We start from the raw sequence: 16641 nt of genomic DNA, 5'->3' as shown, positions 1-16641 counted from the left end.
AATAAACTACACGTGAAATTCAATCTTCTACGTTTATCAAATAGTTGATGGATAACTATTTTTTTTTTCTTAATTGGAAGAGGCAGTTGAAAATGTCGACGAAAACAAGTACATTTTATCGTTAGAATTTAGTATTTACGTTATTCCTTTGTTGAGTTGATTTTGAGTTTAACGCTCCTTTCAGCAGTGAGGCTATATGAGACGGGACCTATTGATTGACGTGGAATTCGAACCATATGAGCTGCTGTGGGGCGTTATTTCTTTGTGTCATCGTATTTTAATAAGCGTAAGGATACTAGAAGGAATTTATTCTCCATTTATTTTTTGTAGGACTTTTTCGAAGTTGGTTGTTTCTCATTTTCTTCGTATTTAAAAAAAAAATACCAGAGTACAATTTACATTTCTTGGAGCTTGTTTATAGAGAATCACGAGTTACGTCTGCAGTAGCATGCATTTTCCGGTAACAAAATTTGACAACCCTAAATTCAAAATTATTCAGGAGTCATTAGTCTACATTCCACTCATAGAGAATTTTGTTTTAGTTGATGAAAAGTCCTATATTTTTCCTGCCAATTGAGACGAAAATTCCCTTTATTCCTTTTCGAGTAATTAATATTTAAAAATCCCATAAAATGATGTTTTCACCACGAGTTGACATCACCGTATTGGAGGTTAAAAGAAGCTGAAGACCGGTAAACGCATAAGAAACATTTCTGGACCCGAACTAAAGGAGAAAGAAGTTATTTCCTATTAGTTCCAGGACAGCCGATAGGCATAGTAATAATAATAATAATAATAATAATAATAATAATAATAATAATAATAATAATAATAATAATAATAATAATAATAATAATAATAATAATTGGGAGCCGCAGTGGCTCAGTGGTAGAGCGTTCACCTCTGGTGCATTGGGGTCCCGGGTTCAAACCCTGCTCCCGCCAGGTGAACTTTGTGGTGGACAAACACCTCGGGGTTCTCCCGTTTCCTCCCACTTTCTTCATTCCACTATTTCATTCATTTCCCATAATCACCGTCTCCTTTAGCCTAACCGGCATAACTGTGGGACGTAAAACTCAAAGATTTCATTTCATTTCAATAATAATAATTGCAAATATGAGCACGAATTTCCTATTTAAAATTAGAGGACAAACTGGAAACTCAGAAGGAAGTCGCATTTGCTTGACATTTCTGTAAATCAATGATAGTGTTTCGATATAATAGGATTCTGGTTTCATAAAAGGTACGGAGCGAATAGATCTTCTCCAGTTCGCTGCCACTGTGGCTCAGTGGTAGAACGTTCACCTCTAGTGCATAGGGTCCTTGGTTAGATCCCAGCTCGCGCTAAGTGAACTTTGTGGTGGAAAGACACCTTCTGCGTGGGTTTCCTCGTGGTTCTTCCATTTCCTCCTACTTTCTTTACTCCACCATTTGATTCATTTCTCATCATTACTTACTGTCTTCTTTAGCCTAGCCGGCATAACTGTGAAACGTAAAACGTAAAGATTTCCTTTCATTTCTGCTTCACTGCCCATGATCAGTGTTGCCAATTTGGGGCAAAATTCGCTAAATCTAGGGGATTCGACTTCCAGAATAGCAACAAAAATTATTTTTTCCGATTAGCGACTTTTTTGGTGATCTTTAACCCTTTTGTGGGCAATGGGAAGCATACTTCCCTCCAAGGGAGCCTAGGTATGCTTTTATTTGCTGCACTGGAAAGCAATATTCCCATTAGGCATAAGTCATTTCACTATGGAAATGAGAATTGCACTCGAAGAACGATTTTGTTTGTTTGTTTTGAGTGTATGCTGGGGAGTCTAGAAGAGGTATCGCCCCATCCCTTGTAGAAAAAATCGCCCACGAAAGGGTTAAATGACGATTTGGCCAGTTATTTACAAATCTAGCTACTTGTCTGCTGTGAACAAATCAAGCACTACTAGTTGGAAGCGGTTTTGATATGTTTGTTTTCCTTTCACTCATTTGACTCAACCGAAGTCAATGAGTTCGGCAAATATACAGCCTATATAGCATATGAAATCTCCAAAATTCCGCTTTATTTTCTAATTGGCTACGTCTTGCCCTCTAACCGAGGACAATTTTAACCTTCAATGTCGTTTAGTTTACAGAACTTGCATTAAGAGGCACAAATAATACAGCATTGCCGATAATCTCTAAAAGCTCCAATCAACGGTGAAGTGGGTTAAGTTTTTCCTTACTAAAAATATTCTTCTAAACATTTTTGATTTCATTGAAATTGAAGTGAAACAAATCATAAAGTAAAACATATATGTTGTACTTAAAGGAGATTATTGTCGTGGTACTGTGACGACTTTTTGTGTCAACTTTTTGGAAACACTGCCCATGATTCGATTAATATCCTTTTACAATTTCCATCGTGGCCATTTGCCTATAGCACAACATCCGACGCTTGTTTTCATTTAGAATGCTCTTCACTTGCTTCGTTTTCATTGTTTATTTTTTCGTAATGTAAACATCTTTTGTTGAACACGTAATTCACCCAGTAACGCTTTCTTCTCCGCAAATAAAATTACAATCCAATTATGTAAATCAGTTTATCATACTAATTAACTCAATATTATTTACGATGCTCCGGATGTAAAGTTTATCTTCATATTCACACAACAAAATTCACACGGACTGGTCACAGAAGAACAAATTCTAATTAATTTCCGTTCCAAACCACCAGGTAAGTTTATCTTTCTTAATTGTTTCTGTGTAAAATATTAGATATAATGTAGATATGACATTGTACAGTCAGAAACAATATTAAGTATAGTTTGAGGCACTGGCGTCTCTGGCACGTAAAATTTGGGGGGGGGGAGATGTCAAAGAAATTGATTTAAATGTTACTTCCTAGTCCAACTTGGTTATTATCTTCGATTTCATTTTTACCCTTACCTACGGATCCCCTGAGGTATATCAAGAACTCTGTTATAATTGTTTCACAGCCTGAATATTACGGTGTATATTCCAAATAAAAAAAAATATTATTATTTATGTTATTCTATTGTTAGTAAATAATTAAATTAGAATAAAATATTGAATACTTTGTACTTCAAAATATTGGGGGAAACGTGTCCCCCTTTTCTCCCTCGCCAGAGACGCCCGTGGTTTGAGGTATAAGAAATGGTAGCTGCAACTTATACTGAGTAATGTTCCTGACTGTACCAGTAATGCGTCAGGAGGCAGCAAGAGAAAGAACAGCGAGAAAGATCTGCCTGAACAGCCTTCAGACTCATTGGATTTTAAAATTGTATAGTTTTTGAGATAAAAATCCCCATAAACACTTTTGCGCCCAATGTATATTAAGCGACTGTCTGTCCGCGAACGGACCCCAACCATAAATTCGGCCCACTGTCGAGCCAAAGGTGGCATGTTCATTGGAGAATGTAATAAACTAATAATATATGTCAAGTATATATAATATATATACTTGACACTCTTGTCAAAGATTTCACAAGTAAAAATTTAAATTATTCGTTTCGTTGGACAATAAAATACCTGCTCGCCAAAGTATTCTGACAGTTTGGAAATGGACGAATGACATCACATCGGCAAAACTTGATACCCCTTTTTAAATAACGATAAGGCAAATCAATAACAGGTGAAAATGTAAATACAGTACAATTCCAACTATGTGCCTAACATGGCGGAAGGAAAAGCTGGATAACAAAAAATCCGGATATACCAGCGTTTAAAAATTATTCACTTCTTGTCCATCCATGTCATTAAAAACGCAGTTTTAATACTAAAACCACTAGTCCAAGAGCTAGGGAAGGTTTTATTTACCCTTGATACCCAAAATCGCCATATTTTTTTTTTCTAAAAGCCTACCACCTACACAATCAAAATATGGAAGTCTTGCTAAAAGTAAGTGGCGAGGGCATAAAATACGACGCGACGTCATCAATATAATCGCCATCACAAGCGCCGATCCTGGGGGGCCCTGGCCCCCCAAAGCTCATGTGGGCCCCCCTATCGTATTTATGAATATACAGTATTTGGCATAATTTGAATGCATTTTGTCTTAAAATCCTCATATATATACCTTCTGCATCTGAATGGGCGCCCCCAAATTTACAGAGAAATCGGCGCCCTTGACCGCCGTCACAATTCAGAGGGCAGTCTTTCAATGAGTGTAACTTTCCAATCAATAAAGCTAGAAACTTTGTTCGTGTGCCAAATTAATGGTAATGGATGTACTGTGTATTAGAAGTCATTGGTGTTTACATATATTGTCGCCATTTTTAAATATGGCGCATAATTTGCTTATAATTTAGTTTCTTTTGCTTCATTCTATTCCTTTCATGACAAATGTCATGAAACCGCTAGAGATAGGGGAAAACAGCTTGATATAAACACATGGAGCAGAATCTGACCTTTTAAACGGTACCAATATCATTATTGTATCTTAAAAAGTGACTGAGATATTTAGTTTTACGTTGTTCATAGTGCATTTCTCTACCTTCTATCATATAAGCAAACCATTGTATTTGGTTCCATTTTAGAAATAATTATAAATACTGAATAGTGTTTATTTTTTCTTTAAGGAAAATTATCACCAAACCTGTGTAAACAGTCTTAGAAACTGATGATATTGGGTGTTTATAATGATTATAAGTATTTTTTGTTACCACAAGATTCCGGAAAGAATGAGAAGAAAAACTGTCACTCGCGCTGTTAACGTTGGTAATCTGCTAGGCGCCGTGTTCTTTTGTGTTGCATCGCGTTCTGGAAAGTACTAGCTTTTTATTGTTTGTTTATTGAAGGTAGTGATGTGAGGTGGAAAATTTTCCGCTATATTTTTCCGGAAAATTTTCCGTTCTAAAAAATATCAGTAATCAAGTAACAATTCATCAGGAATCATGAAATTGATTGAATTCATGTATACAAATGTTAAAAAGTGAAAGATCGTTTAAAGAATCTGAAAATTTTCATTGCTCAGACAATTTTCAGTACTATGTAGGATTAAGTTAAACAATTTTTCATGAATCGAAATATTTTCTGCCTTATATGGAAAAATTGAAGAACTTTTTATGATTCGGAAAATTTTCATCATTTTGAAGCAAGAGGTAAAACAACTTTTTTGTGAATCGGAATGTTTTATTGCTCTGTAGAATCAAGTGAGAGGAATTTTCATAGATTGGAAAATTTTCATCACTATGTAGAAACAAGTGGAAAACACTTTCCATAGGCCTGACAATTTTGGACATTATGTATAGTGATGTTAGGTGGAAAATTATCTACTATATTTAACTGCACATAGAGCTACAAAATTGAATTTCAGTAGAGGAAAGTTATGGAGCGTTTACACTTGGTCGATTTAGTCGCACGGCTAAATCGACTCGCTGCATTTGCGACTAAATCGAAGCAACTAGACCGAATGAGATCGATGGATGTGTTCAATTGTTTCAACCGAAATTGAATGCTGCTTGTTGACTCGCTCTCCTCTGGTCGATTCGAAATCGACTGGCAATTTTAAAGATGTCCAAGCAAAAACTAATTGGTACAATTTGCGGTGTTATAGCAGAAGAAAATAGAATCGACCACAGAAAATAGAACGTCTTTCAATTCAGTTGCTAGTCGATTAGTCGCTTTCGATCAACAAGCGATTAAGTTGAAGTCCTGTTTACACGGTCGATTAAGTTGAAAGTGACGTCAATTCAACTGAATCGAACGCAAATCGACCAAGTGTAAACGCCCCATTAGTCAGCAACAAATTATAATTTTCCAATTACCTTTCGGGAACCGGAAAATTTTTTATTTCAAGTTGGGAAATAAAATTTTACAGTGTTTCTCTCTCTCTCTCTTGCTCTGCGAGCTCCTTCGTTGCTAAGCAGTTAGCATACGCACCTTTGGCATGGAAAACCTGGCTTCGATTCCCAGCGGGAGCTCATGTAGTTCGGATTCCACATTAATCTGTTGGTACCGTTTTATATAGTCTCGATATTGAAAGGAACGTTAAACTCAAAATCAACTCAATTTAACTACTCTCTCTCTCTCTCTCTGTGTGTGTGTGTGTGTGTGTGTGTGTGTGTGTGTGTGTGTGTATGCAAAGTGCTGAGAACGTACCTCGAGTTCGTAGAGTACAAATATCCCATTCTATTATTTAAAATTTTAATTTATTAAAAGTCATGAATATTTTCCGGTTCATAAAAACATGCTCCACTTATTCATTCGATTCATGAAAAATTGTTCCACTTGTTCGTACATAGTACTGAAAATTGTCTAAGCCATGAAAATTTTCAGATTCTTTAAACGATCATTCACTTTTTAACATTTATATATGAATTCAATCAATTTTATGAATACTGACGAATTGTTACTTGATCACTGATATTTGTTAAGAACGGAAAATTTTCCGGAAAAATAAACAACAAAATTTTCCACCTCACATCACGGCTAAACAACGATGTAGGAATAAGTGGAGTATGTTTATACGAATCGGAAAATTTTCCGTTTCAAAAATTTCCGGAAACTTTTCATCACTGTAGAGGACAGACAATTTTTCGATTCATGAAAAATTGTTCCACTTGTTCCTACATAGTACTGAAAATTGTCTAAGCCATGAAAATTTTCAGATTCTTTAAACGATCTTTCACTTTTTAACATTTCTATATATGAATTCAATCAATTTTATGAATACTGACGAATTGTTACTTAATCACTGATATTTGTTAAGAACGGAAAATTTTCCGGAAAATATACAAGAAAATTTTCCACCTCACATCACGCCTAAAAAGCGATGTAGGAATAAGTGGATTATGTTTTTATGAATCGGAAAATTTTCCGGAAAAATATAGAAGAAAATTTTCCACCTCACATCTCGACTAAACAACGATGTAGGAATATGTGGAGTATGTTTTTATGAATTGGAAAATTTTCCGAAAAAATATAGAAGAAAATTTTCCACCTCACATCTCGACTAAGCAACGATGTAGGAATATGTGGAGTATGTTTTTATGAATCGGAAAATTTTCCGTTTCAAAATTTTCCGGAAAATTTTCATCACTGATTGAAGGGAAATCCAACAGTCTACTATGAAGACGTTAAATATACAAGATTTAAGAGTAGTTTGTCGCGTTTAGAAGGTACTTTGATTGAAAGTGGAGTCGTGGCCTCTGGTTCACTCCAAGGGTTCATGAAGGAAAAGCATCACAACCGATACAAACACATTCGCATATTACTACTACAAGCTTTGCAACGAAGTCACTTCAGCAAGTTCTTACAAGTAAGTGATGAAGGCATGTTTTCGAATTTAGAAAAGATAAAAGAACAAGTAATAATTTGTAACCAAAATTTGACAGAGGATACCTTAAAAGCAATTTTGAGTGATGACGATGTGACGCAATTGTATGACGAATACAAAGCTTTCACAGACAAGACAAGAGAAGGTTTGCATGGTAAAACTGCTCAATTATTTCAAAAGTATATAGATTTAGTGGAAATTTACAAATTTTCTTTAGATCATACAGAACCTGTAACGTTGACATGTGCGTGCAAGCCATAGAAAAAATGTGTCCCATTTTCTTTACGTGCAACAGGCCAAATTACGCTCGTTGGATGACAGTATACCTTCTGAAGCTTCCTAACATGGAAGAGATATGCTCAGATGCCAGAAAAGCTCTTTCAGAAGGAGGACTATCCATCAAACTCTCTACGTATTCTTTTTCTAGTGTTCCAGTAGACATGGCGCTAGAACAAACCGTGAATAAGAACGCTGCGTCAAGGTTTGGTGGTATCACAGCATTCATTAATTCAAATTCTGTCAAAGCAAGATGGATGAAAACAAAATCCACCAGGAGCAAAGTTGTGACTCATTTATTAGAACTAAATAGATTAACACATGTAGAGAACATGAAAGCGGAACTTCATATCTCTAGAATCAACACAGATAACAATGGTGTTACAGAAATCATGAATACTATGGCTGAAGTTTTAAATCCTTTCTACAGTATTGAACCGAACACTCCTCTTTTAAACTTATCCACTGGCCAAGTTATTGCTGATTATATGGCAGATCAGCAGATACAAGGTTATGAAAAAGGCGAGGCTGCCTTTGAAACGTTTAAAAATATATATGCTAAGGATCCTAAAAGTGTCGAGAAGCCGATAATAAGGAACATTATTAAAAACTGTGCAAACATTTTAGCCCAAAAAGCAAATACAACTCAAACAAAGTTGAAAACTGTGAAGTGGTCGCGAGATCTTCTTGGGGGGTTACTTTATCTTGCAACAGTCGAGAAAAGGGACATTGAGAAAGTGATCAAGTATTCACTTACCCCAGTTCCCCTATCTCTGGGCCAAATAGAAGGTTATATGAACAAAACTGACAAGAGCAAATTAATGCATGAGATAGAGAAGTATCAAAAACCAATCAACAAAAATCCCCATCAAGTGCATGATTCAATGTTTGTCATTCATTGTTTGATATTTCCTAACACTAACGGTGAACTTGCACATAAACTACTAGAAACGATTTGCGATACATGAATAAATGAAGTTTATCCAATTTGTGATGGTTACAAGACGCCAAGCATAAAGGATCCTGAACATGACTATCAATATGGAACAGTGTTCTGTGGTGACACAGTAGTGATAGGACCAGAACAGAAAACTCCAAAGAAATCACATGAGCAGTTCATTTAAGACGTCTCTCCTTGCCTTCATTAGTAATGAATCCTTGCGTCCTTATACTTGTGCATCCTTGGTTTTTTTAAAAAAAAAAAAAAAGTATTGTATGTAGGCACTGAAAGCACATGCTATCAGTACAGCAAGCAAAATAATGTTATGAATTGCAAACAGGTTCCTGAACTGAAATGTTACCACAAAGAAGCAGATACACGCATAACTTGGCACATTCAATACATAATCCAACAGAACCCAAACAGCAATATCGTCGTTCAAGCTAATGACAGTGATATATTTATTTTGCTGATCTATTATCAAAGGCAATTCCAGAATTGCAAAATGTGGATGGATACAGGATTAGTCTCCAATAATACTAGACCGGTTAATTTACGTTACTAATATTGCGGAAGAACTAGGTGATGATTTAACTCTAGCATTACCCGGATTCTACGCATTCACTGGATCAGACTTTACAGCATCATTCGCTACATAAGGAAAGGTTAAGCCGTTCAAGATAATGTTGAACAGTGTAATATACAAGAATTATTTCGCAAGTTTGGGAGAATCAGTACATCTCGAAAATAGCCTCTTTACTAACGCCGAGCAACATGTGTGTTCCCTATACGTATAGACACTTTGCACATGATTCACACAAGCAAGGTACAATCTATTCAAAACCAAATGTGGTCCTAAATAGGCATAGCAATCTTTGAAGAGGATGCAAAGTATTGATCCCATTCCTCTTCCTTCATCTAGAGCTGCTATTCGTGAAAAGTTTAAAAGAAGTAATGATGTTGCATTAATATTAACAAAAGCCAATCACAAAGCTATTGACTCTTTAGAACACGGATCGTATTTGCATAATGAAAAGTACAAAATTATGTGGTTTGAAGGACCTGTGTTACCAGAATAGCTAGAAATTAAAAATGATGAATATTCAGAAAATGAAGAGGATGAATACAGTGACGACAGTGATGAAAGCGATAACTGAAATAAAGAGAGGACTCTTATTCTTCTTCATCTTCAACAATTTCAATTATTATTGGGACATTTATTAATAATACTAACAGTCCATAGTGTAAGTTAACAATTAAAAACATAAAATTATTATGCTATTAAGCTAAATGTATTATTATTATTATTATTATTATTATTATTATTATTATTATTATTATTATTATTATTATTATTATTATTATTATTATAAGTAGTAGTAGTAGCATTATTAATCAACTATTTATCCATAGATGTAAAAGTTATAAATGTTTCTCGAATACTTCATTTCTACGAATTATCATAATTTAGTATTTCGAATTATTTCTGAAATGGAACCAGTGCCGGACTGGCCACGTTGGCTACTTGGCAATCGCCAAGGGCCCGAGCCCCGAGGGGCCCCGCAGGGATCACGAAGAACAGAACCTGTAGGCCTAGGTCAAATTTCGCGATCGCAAATGCTTTCTTGAGACTTCCTACCAAAAAGATTGCGGAAGACTAAGTTCGTCTTTTCAAAAGAAGTCTTCTCGGGTTCCCCTTGCTCATATCAGTAGCTTCACGATGACATTTGATTGTCTCAGTATTATTGTATTATTGTATTGTTTTGTTCTACATACCCATTCAATACATAATATATATATATACATGAGGGCCTTAAAGGAGCCGCGCCAAGGGCCCTCAACTTGGCTAGTCCGACACTGAATGGAACCAAACGCAGTGGTTTGCTTTGTATATTATTGAAGGTCGAGAATTGCACTATGACCAACATACAACTGAATATCTCAGGCACTTTTTAAGATACAATAATGATATTGGTACCGTTGAAAAGGTCAGATTCCGGTCCATCTGTTCATATCAAGCTGTTTTCCCCTATCTCTAGCGGTTTCATAGATATTTGTCATGAAAGGAATAGAATAAAGCAAAAGAAACTAAATTATAAGCAAGTTATGCACCATATTTAAAAATGGCGACAATATATGTAAACAGCAATGACTTGTAATACTTAATACATCCATTACCATTAATTTGGCACACAAACAAAGTTTCTAGCTTCATTGATTGGAAAGTTAAACTTGTTTAAAGACTGTGCTGTGAATTGTGATGGCGGCCATATTGATGACGTCGTATTTCATGCCCTCACCACTGATTTTTAGTAAGATTTCCATATTTTGATTGTGTAGGTGGTAGGCTTTTAGAAAATCACTATGGCGCTTTTGGGTTTTCTAGGGTAAATAAATCGGTCTACATCTCTTGGACTACATTGTTAATGTATATTTTCTGACTTCTTAGTACAGGCCAGCAGTGTTACTTTTTACGTTATAAATGTTGTTATATTCTACATTTTTATGTGCTGTATTAAATTTTAAAAATTTAATAAAGAAGAAAAGTCGAAGAATGAAGATTTTGTATACATTTTAAGATAAATTTTATAATGTGTAACTTAATTGCAGGAACGTAAAATGATGTGCACTGCAGAGTATTAATACATTCAATTCTAATTTTTTTTTTTTTAAAAAAAGGAACGTAAAAGTGGTCCTAATTTGAAAATAAATAAATAAATTAAACTTATTATAGTCTTCATTGATAAAACATTTAAAATTTATATTTTATAAGTTTAGAAAAAACTTGATAGATGACTGGTTCTCCCTTTTAGCCCTCTTCCGCGAAGCAATGTCTTTCCACCTGCGCAAACAGATATCAGGCTGGTTCCGTGCATGTAGCGCCCAGTGTTTCTGGCTCACAGAAGGAATTTTATATTGATTTTATCTCACAATCAGGGATGTCCAGTTCATTTTACCACTTTTTCCACAGGTCGTTAATTCCTGTTATTTTCTTACATCCATGTTCCGTGTACTTAGCGTCCACTAAGTAAAACTGTTATGAAGAGGGAGGGAGAGAGAGAGAGAGAGAGAGAGCGAGAGAGAGACAAGAGAGACCAGCCAATAGCACTGATTATGACGCTTCAATGAATCATAACCTCCGGGGGAAAGGGTGAAACGCAAATATATATATATATATATATATATATATATATATATATATATATATATATATATATATATATATATATGCATGTATGTAACTGTACTCCGTGGTATGCAATGCTCTACAATATTTAAATGTACTATAAACTAAGGTTACATATTTAGCTTTTAATGTGAAAACTATGTAAAACAGACGTAATCTAGAATACCGCAATGAGGATAAGGCATACAAAAAACGGTGAACATATTCTCACGACTGAGAACCGGGACAAAATGTAAACTGGTGAAACACCGGGATAAGAGTCTTCATTGAGGTCACGGTGGTTCAGTGGTAGAAACACTCACATCTGGTTCATGGGATCCCTGGTTTTATCCCATCTTGCGTCAAATGGGCTTTGTGGCAGTCAGACGCTGCGTGTATGGATAAACTCGGAGTTCTCTCGTTTTCTCTCACTTTCTTCATTCCACCATTTCATTCATTCTCACAATCACCGTCTTCTCTATCCTACTCAAGGTTTCATTTCATTTCAAGAGCTTTCAAACCGGGACTGTTCCGGTAAAAACCTGACATATGGTAACTCTGACTATATAACAACATCGGTTTCGATACCAAAAAAGAAAGAGTCAAATTATCATAGTTTCAGAAAAAAAAAATCTAACAAGCTAGCCGCATTAAGTCTGATACATATTTCTCACCTTTATACGTAATATAAATGTATATAGTTAAGCAATTGATATCATACACTACAAGCACTGAAAAACAACGTAACGTTCTATAATAAAAAGAACGTTACTTTACGAACCAATAAGTTAATCGTTCTACGAACCTTATTGTACACATTATACCCTTAAGTTACAGCCTTATGCAGTAATCAATTCCAATCAGATATTGAACGAGTATGGTGTTTCCTTGAGAATAATCCATCAATAAGTTGAACAAGCGCCTTTGAAGGTTAATCGTCTTCCATTTTATCCTCTTCTTCGGTAATTCATCTCGCTACTCTTGTTCGATGCAGTTGAAACCATGGCCTCATCCTTTTGCAATGTCCATCCACAAGGAAGGATGAACAGGTTCAACCTTTTGGAATTTCAAATTCGAAGCTTCTGTCAATTTACTCGTTCGTGTCTCTTTCTGTAATGTTGCTATATGAACGGGTATGTTGCGAGGAAACAAAAGAGGTTAGCAAAGAAATCGAATCGTAAGATCACCATAAGATGAAAGTCGCATACTCCAGCGACTACCTGATACATAATGTTGATCAAAATAAATTAGGAATTCTTCAGTTTCTTCTGGTACGATTTGCTGTAAGTAATCCATCCCTTCTGACCCTTGTCAGAGAGAAGGAAAACAAATCCGTCCACCATTCCATAGAAATCGGACTTTCTCATTCTCCCTGTAAAAATTCGCCAATCCCAACTGCTGCAGTATATACTTCGTGTTCGTGTGACTTGTCTGGAACGCTTTGGCTTACGACTTCCCTCACTAGCCACGTCTGGTTGTGAATTTAATTTACATATTCCAATATTTGTTTGTTTTATCCCTCCCCGCTGGTCTAGTGGCAAACATGCAAGCCTTTGGCGTATGAGATTCAAGGTTCGATTCCTGGTGGGAGAGCATTGAGTGACCAAAGTGGTTCGGGTTCCACTATAATCAGTAAATTCAAGTCTTCCTTAGCCTACCCGGCAAAACCATGGAACGTAAAACTAAATACAAACCTTTTCTTTTTTCGCAAAAGGAACGTTTTATTATGAAGTAAAACACTATTCAGAAATATAATATTAAAATTTGCAAGAAGGACATTTATTTCTGCGTAACAAAATTTAAAAATTAATTATTCACAGGTAATTGTTTTATTGGATTGTAACGAGTTACAGTATAAATTCCCAAAGACTCTTCTCATACAATTCTGCTGTTCTCACATGTAACACTTCCCAAGTGTAACACTCCGATTTTGATAAAATTTAGCAGGTAGATATTATACATGAAATAAACGAATGCATGTTTTTTTCTTTTCAGCGGAAAAACAGTTTTAGGGGCAAAAGCCCCCACCCAAAATTTTGAAATTTGAGTCCCGAAAGGCAAGAAGTAAACCGAAGTGAATAATATTGTGCACAGATGCTATAAACGTAAACGAAGGAATAGATGTTTCGTATTTTCCTGGGAAAAACGGTTGGACATAATTGCAATAATAGTTTGTGTAGGAACAGTACGCAAAAATAAATAAAGAAAGAAAGAAAGAAAAGAAAAGAAAAGAAAAGAAAAGAAAAGAAAAGAAAAGAAAAGAAAAGAAAAGAAAAGAAAAGAAATGATTACGTGTTTTTTTATTTTGTGCAGAAAAGCAAAAGTGTGACAGAGGGTCCCCCTCCTAAAAATACGAAATTCAACTCCACGAGCCCAGAAAGAAATATACTGTAATAAATGAAAATGTCCACAAATATTGTAGACGTAAAATGAGAGAATACGTGTCGTATTTTCCTGTGAAAACTACCTGCGCTTCTGCGGTAATAATTACTTTTTTTTCGGAGGGACTTAAGTCACACCACAGTTTTTCCACAGAAACTAAAAACACGTATTCGTATATTTTTTTGCGTATTGTCTCTAAACACAGTTTCGTTACAATTCTCCATGTCCTTTTAGGTACTTTTCACTATACTAATGAACACTTTGATAAATCGTGATTAAATGTTTGAAGGGGTCTGTACCCCACCCAACCATCTTTTTCAGAAAAATGCGACACAATATTCTGTCATTTTACGTCTACAATATATGCGCACAATTTCGTTCATTCCGGTCTACTTCTTCATGCCTTTCGGTCGTCAATTTCAAAATTTTCGGTGGAGACTTTTGCCCCTAAAAACATTTTTTCTGCAGGAAATAAGAAAGAAGTGTTCATTTATTTTTTCTATATTGTCCCTACCCAAAATTTCCTTACAATTCTCCATGTCCTTTAGGCATGTTTAACGTACTGTTATTAGCGCTTTTGATATTTCGAGATCAAAGGTTTGAAGGGGTCTGTGCCCCACCCAACCATTTTTCCCGTGAAAGTACGAAACATATATTCCATTATTTAACGTTTATAATATCTGTGAACAATTTCATTCACTTCGACTAACTTCTTCTTGTCTTTCCGGCTTCAAATTTCTCCAAATTTTGGGTGGGGGCTTTTACCCCTTAAAACAGTTTTTCCCAGAAAAGAAAAAAACACGTATTCATTTATTTCATGTGTAATATCTACCTGCCAAATTTTATCAAAATCGGAGTGTTACACTTGGAAAATATTAAATGTCAGTACATTCATGTAGTTTGCATTTGCGGCAAAAAGTTCTTGATTTGTGCTCCCTCTTTGCTGGAGAGACTTTTTTAGGCTGTTCCTCTTCAGTATGCTGGGAAGCTTCAATTCTCCGTGATTTCTTCTCAACGTTGGCGAACTGCTAACCAGACGAAATGAAAAATTTACGGAATTTCAAACTTTTTAATGTTTGTTTCTCGTTTGAAATTACGCTTTGATGACACAATACCATAAGTGTTGAGTCCACTTACATCAGTTATGTAAAATACTGTCATAGGCCATTTTGTTCATTGTTTTGTGGTGTAACAGCGAGCCATATGATTGTTAATGTGAACGTATGATTTTGTTGTGTTGTAATATATGATAACTTTGAGTTTTTTCCTCCGCTCTAGAAGTGACAACTTCAGGATAATTGTCCATTGTGTTTTGCAATGGGTGATCTTACTGGGTATATATTGTCAAAAGAGACAGCGCACCCAAAAAATGAGAAGTTGTTCGTCTACAGTCATATTATACTAGCAGCGTTCACCCCGCTTCGCTGCGGTCACCCCGGAACGCAATAAACTTTGTTACTTAGATAATTTTTACTTTTTCGCTTTCAAGTGATATGATAAAAACCATAGAAGATTGCAGTAAATGTTAACATTATATCGCCTGTCATTTATGTTAACCCGCCCCGCTTCGCTGCGGTCACCCCGGAAGTTTTCGCTTTCAAGTGATATGATAAAAACCATAGTAGATTGCAGTAAATGTTAACATTATATCGCCTGTCATTTATGTTAACCCGCCGAGTGACACGGTCATGCGGGTTGCATATAAATACGTTTATTTTTATACCTATGATGAACTAACAAAGGATTTGTACGTTATGGACACTTGAATGGTCAATTATCTCAAGACACTGGTAATTAAAAATTAAAGTGATATGATAAAAACCATCTAGGGTCCAAATCCTAATAACCCCCCAAAAATAAAAGAAATTGGTTCAGCCGTATTAGCGTGATGAGGTAACAAAGGATTTGTGCGTTCTCTTTTATATATAAGATATAAGAATAAAATTATATTGCAGAGTGTGTGAAGAATCTGCAACTTCACGAATTAGGAACAATTCGTCATCAGGTCTTCTAATAGCGCCGATGTTGGCATCAAAACATAAGGCAGCCCTTGTAGGATCGCTTTTCTCCGGAGTTTTGCCTTTTGCATTAGCTATAGGTGCTACGCTTCAAACTTCTAACCAATCCTCTGGTTAAGAAAACTACTCAACGTCTCATTTCAATATCGGTACCTGAACAAGAAACTTCAGTTGCATTTGTATATAAGTCTGCTAATATCTTATCGTCTGTCGGGAATCAATTTCTTCATTGTTTATTGATTTACCAAAAATATTCCTCCTCTACCATCAATAATGACGTGTATTGTTAGTGATCTGTTTGTCTACCACGTGCAATGATCAAAACACACTAACAATAAACAAAACTTTACATACAATCAGTGGCAAAGCCAGGATTTCTATTCGGGGGGAGGGGGGTCAGTGTCCTACTCCGGAAAACTTTTTTGTTAATGTGGAGACTGAAAGCGCAATTTTAGATTTTATTCTAGCAACTTTTTAAAATTTTGGTTCTTTGGACTTCATATCCCGGGAAACTCCCCCTGGATACGCAACTGCATACAATGGAAAAAATAATACAGTTTGAGAGACAAAAGCAACTATTATGCTTCTG

The 16641-nt window shown here is 35.5% G+C and overlaps 1 protein-coding gene across 3 annotated transcripts in view; it reads left to right on the top strand.

Annotated features, from left to right (window-relative positions):
* Positions 1-2505: 2505 nt before the first annotated feature.
* LOC145671873 (uncharacterized) overlaps positions 2506-16641 on the top strand; it is a 123619-nt gene continuing 109483 nt past the window's right edge. For all 3 annotated transcript variants that reach the window (XR_014128545.1, XM_081741103.1, XM_081741102.1), the window contains exon 1: positions 2506-2707. The gene's annotated coding sequence lies outside the window, so the exon portion shown is untranslated. The remainder of the gene's footprint in view (positions 2708-16641) is intronic.

Source organism: Thermobia domestica, chromosome 15, assembly GCF_964235325.1.
Source record: "Thermobia domestica chromosome 15, izTheDome1.hap1.1, whole genome shotgun sequence".
NCBI classification, from domain to species: domain Eukaryota; kingdom Metazoa; phylum Arthropoda; class Insecta; order Zygentoma; family Lepismatidae; genus Thermobia; species Thermobia domestica.
This window is presented reverse-complemented; position numbering and strand designations above follow the sequence as displayed.